Here is a 9,544-nt window from a genome sequence, read left to right as displayed (position 1 = left end):
TCTCGAAGGCGGGCTTCTCAGGGTGGGCCGGGCATTCCACGGCAGGAAGTTGGAGAGGCGCAGGCGCGAGGACCTGCCCGGAGCTCCCATGGTTGGGCGCGGAGGCGGATGGGGGTGCGCGGGGGTGCGCGGGGGTGGGGCGAATGGTGGCGCGGCGTGTAGGCTGAGCGGGGACTGCGAGCCGGGGAGGAGAGCCCTGGGGCCGCGGGGCGTGGTTGCTTGCAGCGGTCGTGGCGGTGCGGGTGGAGGGGTGTGGGGGGAATGGAAACGGGGGGCGGGGAGACTCCAGCCCTTTAGCCAAGCAAAATCTCAAAAGAAAATGGTTTCTAGTCCACGAAAGTGTACACGAAAATCACGGGCATCCAATTCCGTGCACCCCGAAAGCTTTTTCCTCCAGTCCACTGGCCTCTCCTGGCCCCCGGTTTTGCTGAGGTGGGGTTTGCTGGGGCCAAAGGGGGCTCTGGCGGAGCCCGTGGGCGTTTTCTGACTGCAGACGACGCGGGGCCTCCCTGTCAGGCTGAACCTGCGGCCTGCGCTGGCACGGGCCCACAACGGCCTGGAGCCGGCTTCAATTACGTTTCGTGTGTTCACGCATTTGGGCCCTTCAGATGACGATTTTCGGTCTCTCGCATTCGAAAGATTTTTGTCCCTGCCCCTGCGTTCCTGTCTCAGTTCTAGCCCCGGCCCCTGCTGAGTCATTCTTATTACCTGCGGGGTCCTGGGGCGAATCCACCCTAAGCGGGTCAAGCTGCTCTAAGCTAACCCTGGCTGGCTGGCCTGCGCCCTTCTCTGCCCGGGAACTGGGTCGCCCCTGAGGAGTGCGTTGGGTGAGGAGAAATCGGGCTACAAAGACAAAAGAAAGGGCCAGGAGCAGAGGGGACGGGGTGGGGGAACGTGGTCCAGATGCTTCATGCAAAGGCAACCTCAGTCTACATCTAGATCCCGGCGGTCCTCTCCCTGCAAAAGCACCCCGCCGAACATCTGCTTTAATATTTTCTAAGTGTGTTCGTGCAAGTGACCATGGTGATTCTCAAATGAAATTGTACAGTTGCCGCTGTGATGTCCACTTTTTTGATCGGGAAACAAACCCAGATGTTACGCTAGTTAGTGGGAGAACTACTCATAGTACTTTATATAGAAATTTATCTTATGGCGTCTCTGTTTTTTTATATCATACAATTAATTATAATGCTCTCTGCCTGCCTTCCTGGCTGGCCCAGGATTGTTAGAGACCAAAGCTGAGGATGGAGGAGCTAGAGACGGAAGAGAATTGCCCGGGTGTTTAAACAAGATAGCCCTCATGTTCTTAGGACACTGGTTAGAGCAAATGTTTTTCTAAAGGAGCCAGATCTGAAATATTTCAGGCCTTCGGGCAACTACTCAGCTCTGCAGCGTTATAGCGAGAAATTTGAACTTCATGGAATTTTCACATGTCACAAAATAGTTCTCTTTTGAATGTTTCAACCACTTGAAATTGGAAAAATCATTCTTGGTTCATGGGCCATACAAAAACAGGTGGAAGATTAGATTTAGCAGGAGGACTGCAGTTTGGCCACCTTGTTCTGAAATAATTGTGTGTTAACAGCTCTGTTCAGTGGAAACCTTCTCGTGCACAGCAACAGAAGGCTTGGCAGACAATATCTAGTTTCTTTCCAATATATTTTATTTATTTCTAATGGGTGGGCATGATTTCCAAAAACTATTATATGTTTAAAGGATTGAAAGAAATCTTCCCAGATGATATGGTTTTTAAATCTTTTATCTGACTTGTGGTGGCCCAGTGGATAAAGCGTTTGATCTGGAACACTGAAGTCACAGGTTGGAAACCCTGGGCTTGCCTGGTCAAGGCACCTATGAGAAGCAACTACTAGGAGTTGATGCTTCCCACTCTTCTCCACCTCTCTCTCTTTCTCACTCTCTCTCCTCTCTAAAAATAAATAAAAATAAAATCTTTAACTGTCCACCTCACTGAGGGTAAGAAAAGAGAGGATGGAGCAGGTATTTGGGAGTTTCTGAAAATATTCAGACACTATTATACACTTAATCCAAAAGAGTCATGTACAGCAAATTTCATTACCCTTGGGTTTTTTTTTCTTTGTTATTGTTAAATTGAATCCATCAATTCTGTTTCTCTAAAAATTTTTTGGTCTTTCTCTGGTCTTTTTTGGTTGTTGCTTTGTTTTTCGAGGGAGAGCGCGCGCACATGTGCGTGAGAGAGGGACAGATGGACAGACAGGAACGGGGAGAGATGAGAAGCATCACCCTGTAGTTGGGGCACCTCAGTTGTCCACTGATTACTTTCTCATATGTGCCTTGACTGAGGGGCTCCAGATGAGCCAGTGACCCCTTGCTCGAGCCAGCGACCACTGGGTCCCGTCTGTGATCCCACACTCAAGCCAGCGACCCCATGCTCAAGCTGGTGACCCTGGGCTCAAGCCAGTGACCTCAGGGTTTCAAACCTGGGTCCTCAGCTTCCCAGGCCAGTGCTCTATGCACTGCACCACCGCCTGGTCAGGGCATGGTCAGGTACATTTTTGCACCAAAAATGTAATTTGTATTAGTTTTCTCTCTTTAATTGCTTAACTTTCTTTTAAAAACATTTTTTAAGGACTTTGTTTATTCATTTTAGGGAGGAGAGGAGAGGAGAGGGGAGCAAGAATCATCAGCTTCCACATGTGCCTTGATCAGGTAAGCCCAGCGTTTTGAACCAGTGACCTCAGCATTCCAGATCCAAGCTTTGGCCACTGCGTCACCACAGGTCCGGCTTTCATCGCTTAGCCTATTTTGTTTGCCTTTCGCTCCAACTTCTAAGCTCTGGTCCTAACCTTTCTCCCACTTTCCCTGTGGTTGTCTTTTTGTCTCTTTGGAACTTAGCTTACTCTGCCTTTTTTTTTTTTACTCTACTTTTTGAATAAGGCATCGACAGGTCCATGCACAAGGCGTGGCTGTCTTAATGGAGACAGGTCCTATTTAGGTACCTTTCTGTACGACTGCTTACCTCTAAGTTGCTGCAGTGTTAACCACCGTTTCTCCACGATGATGGCGCTTTACAGACTAGTGCACTTGTATATGTATATAAACCAGGCCAAGTCACACCGAACAGTGCTGGCCTTTATTTACTATGTGTGATGCACTCTGGTATTTTCATTTTAAAACAATGCAGATTACTCTCTACATTCATTGCACTTAGTCACAACCTGAAGTTTGAGAAACACAGGATAGCAGGATATTTTTGAAACCTCAGCCAGTCCCTGACCACCCTTTATAAAATAGCAACATGCCCTCATCTGGCCCACACGGGCAGTCACTTTCTGTCCCCTTTATTCTATTTTCTTTTTTGTTATAGCACTTAATACCACCGGACACATTTATTCATACGCTTTTCCCTCCAAACCAGAATGTGAACTGATGTCAGGTCCTGCCTGTTGTATCGCAGGCACCTGGGCCAGTATTTACGTGATGCGGAAGTTCAGGCAGAGTAGTCAAGTTTCTTGTCAAGGGCACGTAGCTAGTGTGTGGGAGTTGGAATTTGAAATCAGTTGGTTTTATATTGAGACAGTAAAAGTGACTGTATGTGATAGAACGAACTGTTTACCAAATGGAGGGAGAGAGGGAACTAATTCCTGGACATGGCTGCCGGATGATTCTGTGTTAATTAGCAGCATGGTTTCACTGGTTTGTTGGGAAAATCTGGGCAATTAGAACATGTGTGGAGTACCTACTGTGCCGAGCAGTGTTCTAGGAACGGGGGGTACTGGGGTGAGCAAGGCATACAGAGCACCCGCTCTTCTGTACCTTTCTTCTATTGAATGTTATTCTCACTGCAAAAGCAAAGCTCGTTACAGAAAATCTGAAAATTACGCAGGCAAAAGTGGAACATAAAGAACAACAATTATGTTTCTGGCCATATAATTTTCATTCAAATCATTAGGAGTGGAAGAAAATACACAAAAATATTACTAGCCATTTTCTTTCTGTCGCTGGAATTCTGAATGATGATTACTTTATTCTTCCTATATTGTTATATTTAATTTTCCCCAGTGGACAGGCATTACTCTTATAAACAGAAAAAAAGCCTCATGCGTTTTAGAAAAAAAAAATATATATAAAGAAATGGTAGAAGAGTAATGAAGACAAATGAAAAGACTTGCTTAGTCCAGTGGTCCGCGACCTTTTTAGGGCCACGGACCGGTTTAATGTCAGAAAATATTTTCACGGACCGGCCTTTAGGGTGGGACGGGTAAATGTGTCACGTGACAGAGACAAGTGTCAAGAACGAGTCTTAGACGGATGTAACAGAGGGAATCTGGTCATTTTTTAAAAATAAAACATTGCTCAGACTTAAATATAAGTAAAATGGAAATAATGTAAGTTATTTATTCTTTCTCTGTGGACCAGTACCAAATAGCCCACAGACCGGACCGGTTCCGGTCCACGGCCTGGGGACTGGGGACCACTGCTTTAGTGGGATATTATCCTAAGTACTGTATTTCCCCATGTATAAGACGCACACTGTTGGGAAAAATTTGGGGTCTAAAAACTGGGTGCATCTTATACAGTGTTTGTAGTTTGTTTTTTACTTGCATTTCCTGCTTTTTAGCACTTGTTTTTACGCTCATTGTTGAAGACAGTGATTCATCAGCAGACACAGATGAGGACAAGCTAATGGATAGTTTTGACAGTGATGAGGAGTTGTATGAATTTTATGGTGAATAAAACTTGAGTTCAATAATTGTATGTAATACATTTTTTTTTTCAAATTTTGGGCCCCAAAATTGAGATGGGTTTTAAACATGGGAGTGTCTTATACATGGGGAAATACGGTAATTTCTTTAAATATTGTATGAGAGGGAGCTAAGGAAAATTATTATAAAATAGGTAACACACTGTGCTTGTTTCAACCTGTATTTTCTTTTCATTTACTGTTGTGACATTTTATTAGGTATAATAAAGTAATTGTTTTATACTTATAAATGCATTAATATTTAACTTTTGTGGGGTGTCCCTCTGGATTTCTGAAAAGCCAGCTTACCCCATCGTGTTAGCTATTAGTGTTAAGCAACTTGAGCTTCTCATTGGTGGCAGAGAATAAAGGAAATGACCTAGCCCAGAATCCCCAGGGTTTAGATTTAGAATCACTAGGGCGTAGTGAATAAATATTTGTCAAATGAAAAATATTGAACAGGAAACTCCTCCTGGGCTCGTCCCAATCCATAAGCAGGAGGTTTCACATGTAGAGCCTTCTTTTAGAAAAATTTCTCTGAGCTTTCTACCCCAAGCACATTGTTCTTTTATCCCAAATATTAATATACAGTGCATTGTAATTTACAACTGAAGTGAAGACCTCATCTGCGGTTCACAGTAGTGAAAATTTGTTGTAATTTACTGGCCATCAACCATTCTTTTTTTTCTAAGAAATAGCGTGCTAAATTTCTTTTGAGTGAGCTCTTTCTTCCTTCTTCAAACTTCTTTCTTTTGGTAGGACCGTCATCAGGACATCGTGCTCTTCACCAGCCAAAGGTTAGGCACTTAGCCCCGTTGCGGCCTGTGAGCCACGTCCTTTCTGGACCCTGGTTTCGCAGAGCCCTCCTGGTGCCCTCCTGGTGCAGCCCTGTGAGATGCCTTCATGGGTCCCTACTTCCTAGAGCTCTGGATGGCGCTGGGTCCCGTCCTTTCCAAATCTGCTCCTTGGATTCTGTGAGCTCCTTATGTCCTTTCGTTTATTCCAGGTTTGCTTACGTTAGCTTGAGTCCATTTGTTGCTTACTACCAGAGAATCTCTGACATTCACCTAACCCTATCCTCTTCCCCCTCCGAGTCCTAAATTCAACCACAGATTCTCCTGTGAGGACCCTGACCTAGGAGTTGGAAAGGAAATAGATAAGACAATAAAGTTGCAAACTTTTGTTTGCAGTTGTATAAAAGTTACAGGAAAACAGAAAGTCATGCTAACTATTTCCAGTAGTGTGGATTCACAAGAGAAAGTTGGGTACATGGGTGTTAGAAGGCTGAAAGGGGGGTCTGACCAGGCAGTGGTACAGTAGATAGAACGTTGGCCTGGGACACAGAGGACCAGGTTCAAAACCCCGAGGCCACTGGCTTCAGCTCAGGCTCACCAGCTTGAGCACGGGGTCACTGACGTGAGTGTGGGATCATAATCATAGACTTGACTCCATGGTCGCTGGCTTGAGCCCAGAGGTCACTGAGCCCAGAGGTCGCTGGCTTGAAGCCCAGGGTCGCTGGCTTGAGCAAGGCGTCACTGGCTCTGCTGTAGCCCCCGGTCAAGGCACATATAAGAAAGCAATCAGTGAACAACTAAGGTGTCGCAACAAAGAACTGATGCTTCTCATCTCCCCCCCTTTCTGTGTTGTCTGTTCCTATCTGTTCCTCTGTCTCTGTCTCTCTTGCTAAAAAAAAAAAAAAAAGGCTGCAAAGGGGACAGTGAGGTACTATTTGTTACTGCTTCCTGTACGCTTAGGACTGATACTAATAATTGCCAGGCAGCTACCGCACTTAGGCTGGGGAACAAAAGGAAGGAAGTGAGGCGACCTGAACTTGGGCGCTTGGAGGTGAGCTCCTGTGCTGGCTAGCACGTGGCCCGCTGCTGGAGGCACTCCGTGCAGCCCCTGCTCGGACCTTTCAGGGCCTGCTACAGGAGGAAGCTGCAGGCTCAGTCATGGGGTGGGCGGCGCTGGGAGGGGGTAAGGCTTTGGACAGCCAGAGGTCCCTTCGCCCTCCTTCTAATCTCTCTTCAGAACCTCCCCTTGAAGGAACCTAGCAGGAAGCTGCTGGCGTGGGAGTTTGGGAAAAGCAGTTTGCAGAGTCCCAGCCCTGGCATCACAGAGCGGAGAAAAATAGGGTTACCTTAGAGCTAAGAGATGACAGGTGAATAACCACGGAGAAAGCATGCTTTGCTTTGGAAAGGATCGGTAATGGCTTTTTTTTTTTTTTTTTACAGAGACAGAAAGAGGGACAGACAGGGACAGACAGACAGGAACAGAGAGATGAGAACCATAAATTATTAGTTTTTCGTTGCGCATTGCGACACCTTAGTTGTTCATTGATTGCCTTCACATATGTGCCTTGACCGTGGGGCTACAGCAGGCCGAGTAACCCCTTGCTCAAGCCAGCAACCTTGGGCTCAAGCTGGTGAGCTTTTGCTCAAACCAGATGAGCCCGCACTCAAGCTGGCGACTTTGGGGTCTCGAACCTGGGTCCTCCGCATCCCAGTCCAACACTCCATCCACTGTGCCACCACCTGGTCAGGCAGTAATGGCTTTTGAAAATAGAATTCCCTAGTAAATTGGAAATTTTCAGTCTATCTGTGGCTAAATGTAAATCACATTGTTATAGTACTTTATGCTGAGAGACCCTGAGGGCAGATTTCAAACCTGTAACATGTGCTCTGGCACTTAGTGATGGCATATGGATGTATCAGTTGGAAAGTTTGTCTCCTAATACATATTTATGAAGTGCAAGAGGTACAGCAAGATTGTTTTGTTTGATTATTACAAAGAGGAAACCAGTGTTGATGTGAAACTATCTTAGTCATCAAAAGGCCTGTGATTGTAAATTCATTTACAAATTCCTGTTGAGAACTGCTTTTCAAACTATGTTAGAAGAAAAGCCAGAGAAATTAATTATATCATTAAGGAAATAATTCATAATCTCACTTAAGGGAAATTACACATGCTTCATATGTATAGATTTATTTGGAAAGTTTGCAGAATTACCAGTCTTCTAAGATTAGTGAATAGAGGTGAAATTATTATACTAGCAGCAAAACAAAACAGATGAACAGTGCATCTAAAAATGTTCATAGCAGCTTTATTTGTAATAGTAAGAAACTGGAACCAGAACAGATGTACTTCAACTGGTGAATAGTTACACTGTGCTACATCCATACTGTGGAATAAGACTCAGCAATAAAAAAGAAGAAACTATTTATTTATACACACAACTTGGATGAATCTGTAGGGAATTATGTTGAGCGAGAAAAGGCCAATTCCAAAAGGCTACATACTTTATGATTCCATTCTTACAGCATTTTTGAAATGACAAAATTTTAGAAATCAAGGATAAATTAGTACTTGCCAGGGCTTTGGGGTTGGGGGGTGAGGGTGAAGGAATGTGAGTGTGGTTGTAAAAGGGCAAAATGAGGAATCCTTGTGCTTGTGGCATTGGAACTGTTTATATTTTTTTCTTTATTTATTTTTCTGAAGTTGGAAACAGGGAGGCAGTCTGACAGACTCCCGCATGCGCCCAATCGGGATCCACCCGGCATGCCCACCAGGGGGTGATGCTCTGCCCATCTGGGGTGATGCTGTGTTGCAACCAGAGCCATTCCAGCGCCTGAGGCAGAGGCCAAGGAGCCATCCTCAGCACCCAGGCCATCTTTGCTCCAATGGAGCCTCGGCTTCAGGAGGGGAAGAGAGAGACAGAGAGGAAGGAGAGGGGGAGGGGTGGAGAAGCAGATGAGCGCTTCTCCTGTGTGCCCTGGCCGGGAATCAAACCTGGGACATCCACAGGCCCGGCTAACACTCTACCATTGAGCAAACCGGCCAGGGCCCTCTATAGTATTTCTTACAACTGCATCTGAATCTATATTATCTCAAAATTTTTAATTAAAAATTAAAAATGGTGTTCAGGAACAATAAAATCCTTAGTGATCCTTTTAGTCTTCTTTCATTTATTAACTGAAGACAATAGTTCCTATGTGTGTGGGTTTTAAAAAACTTTTAAATTACGACAATTTCAAATACACAAAGGAAAAAAAAGGCTAGTGGAACAAATGCCCATGTGCACACCACCCAGCTTCAGTAATTTCAACTCCTGGTCAAATGTGTTTCACTTGTCCCCCCAGGCACTCCTCCTGCCACCCTTGTTATTTGGATTCAAATAGTACACCTGACATTATTTAAAGAATAGACATCTCACTGAAAAGATATACTATGGCAAATTAGCACATGAAAAGATTCTCAATATTACAGGATTGCAAACTAAACCAAGAAGATACTGCTACTACACATCTAGTAGAAAGGCTAAAAATTGGCTCTGGCCAGGTGGTTCACTTGGTTTGAGTGTCATCCAGAGATGCGAAGGTTGAGGATTTGATCCCTGGTCAGGGCACACACAAGAATCAACCAGTGAATGCATAAATAAATGGAACAACAATTCTATGTTTCTTTCTTTCTTCCCCTCCCTTCCTTCCTCCTTTTCTTCCTCCTTTTCTTCTCTTCTTTCTCTCTTTCTTCCTCTCTAAAATCAATCAATGAATAAAAATTTTCAACTATTCATACAGTAAAAATGATGCCAGGTTTTCAGGAGGAGGAAGAAAGGGATGAAGAGATGGGACATGGGCAATTTTTAAGGTAATGAAACTATTTTGTATAATTCTGTAATGGTGGATACATGTCATTATGTGCTTGTCAAAAGCCATAGAATGTATAGTCTAAAGAGTGAACCCTAATGTAAACTATAGACTTTAGTGAATGACAGTAATGTACCTATATTGGCAAGATTAACGTGTGGAATTGCATTACTAA

The 9,544-nt window shown here is 44.5% G+C and overlaps 1 protein-coding gene across 1 annotated transcript in view; it reads left to right on the top strand.

Moving 5' to 3' along the window:
- Window positions 1–77: 77 nt before the first annotated feature.
- LOC136316917 (sal-like protein 4) overlaps window positions 78–9,544 on the top strand; it is a 63,825-nt gene continuing 54,358 nt past the window's right edge. The window contains exons 1-2 of the mRNA XM_066249279.1: window positions 78–114; window positions 2,630–2,688. The gene's annotated coding sequence lies outside the window, so the exon portion shown is untranslated. The remainder of the gene's footprint in view (window positions 115–2,629; window positions 2,689–9,544) is intronic.

This window comes from Saccopteryx bilineata, chromosome X (genome assembly GCF_036850765.1).
Source record: "Saccopteryx bilineata isolate mSacBil1 chromosome X, mSacBil1_pri_phased_curated, whole genome shotgun sequence".
Lineage (NCBI taxonomy): Eukaryota > Metazoa > Chordata > Mammalia > Chiroptera > Emballonuridae > Saccopteryx > Saccopteryx bilineata.
The sequence above is the reverse complement of the archived record's forward strand: the minus strand, read 5'-3'. Positions and strand labels throughout refer to the sequence as shown.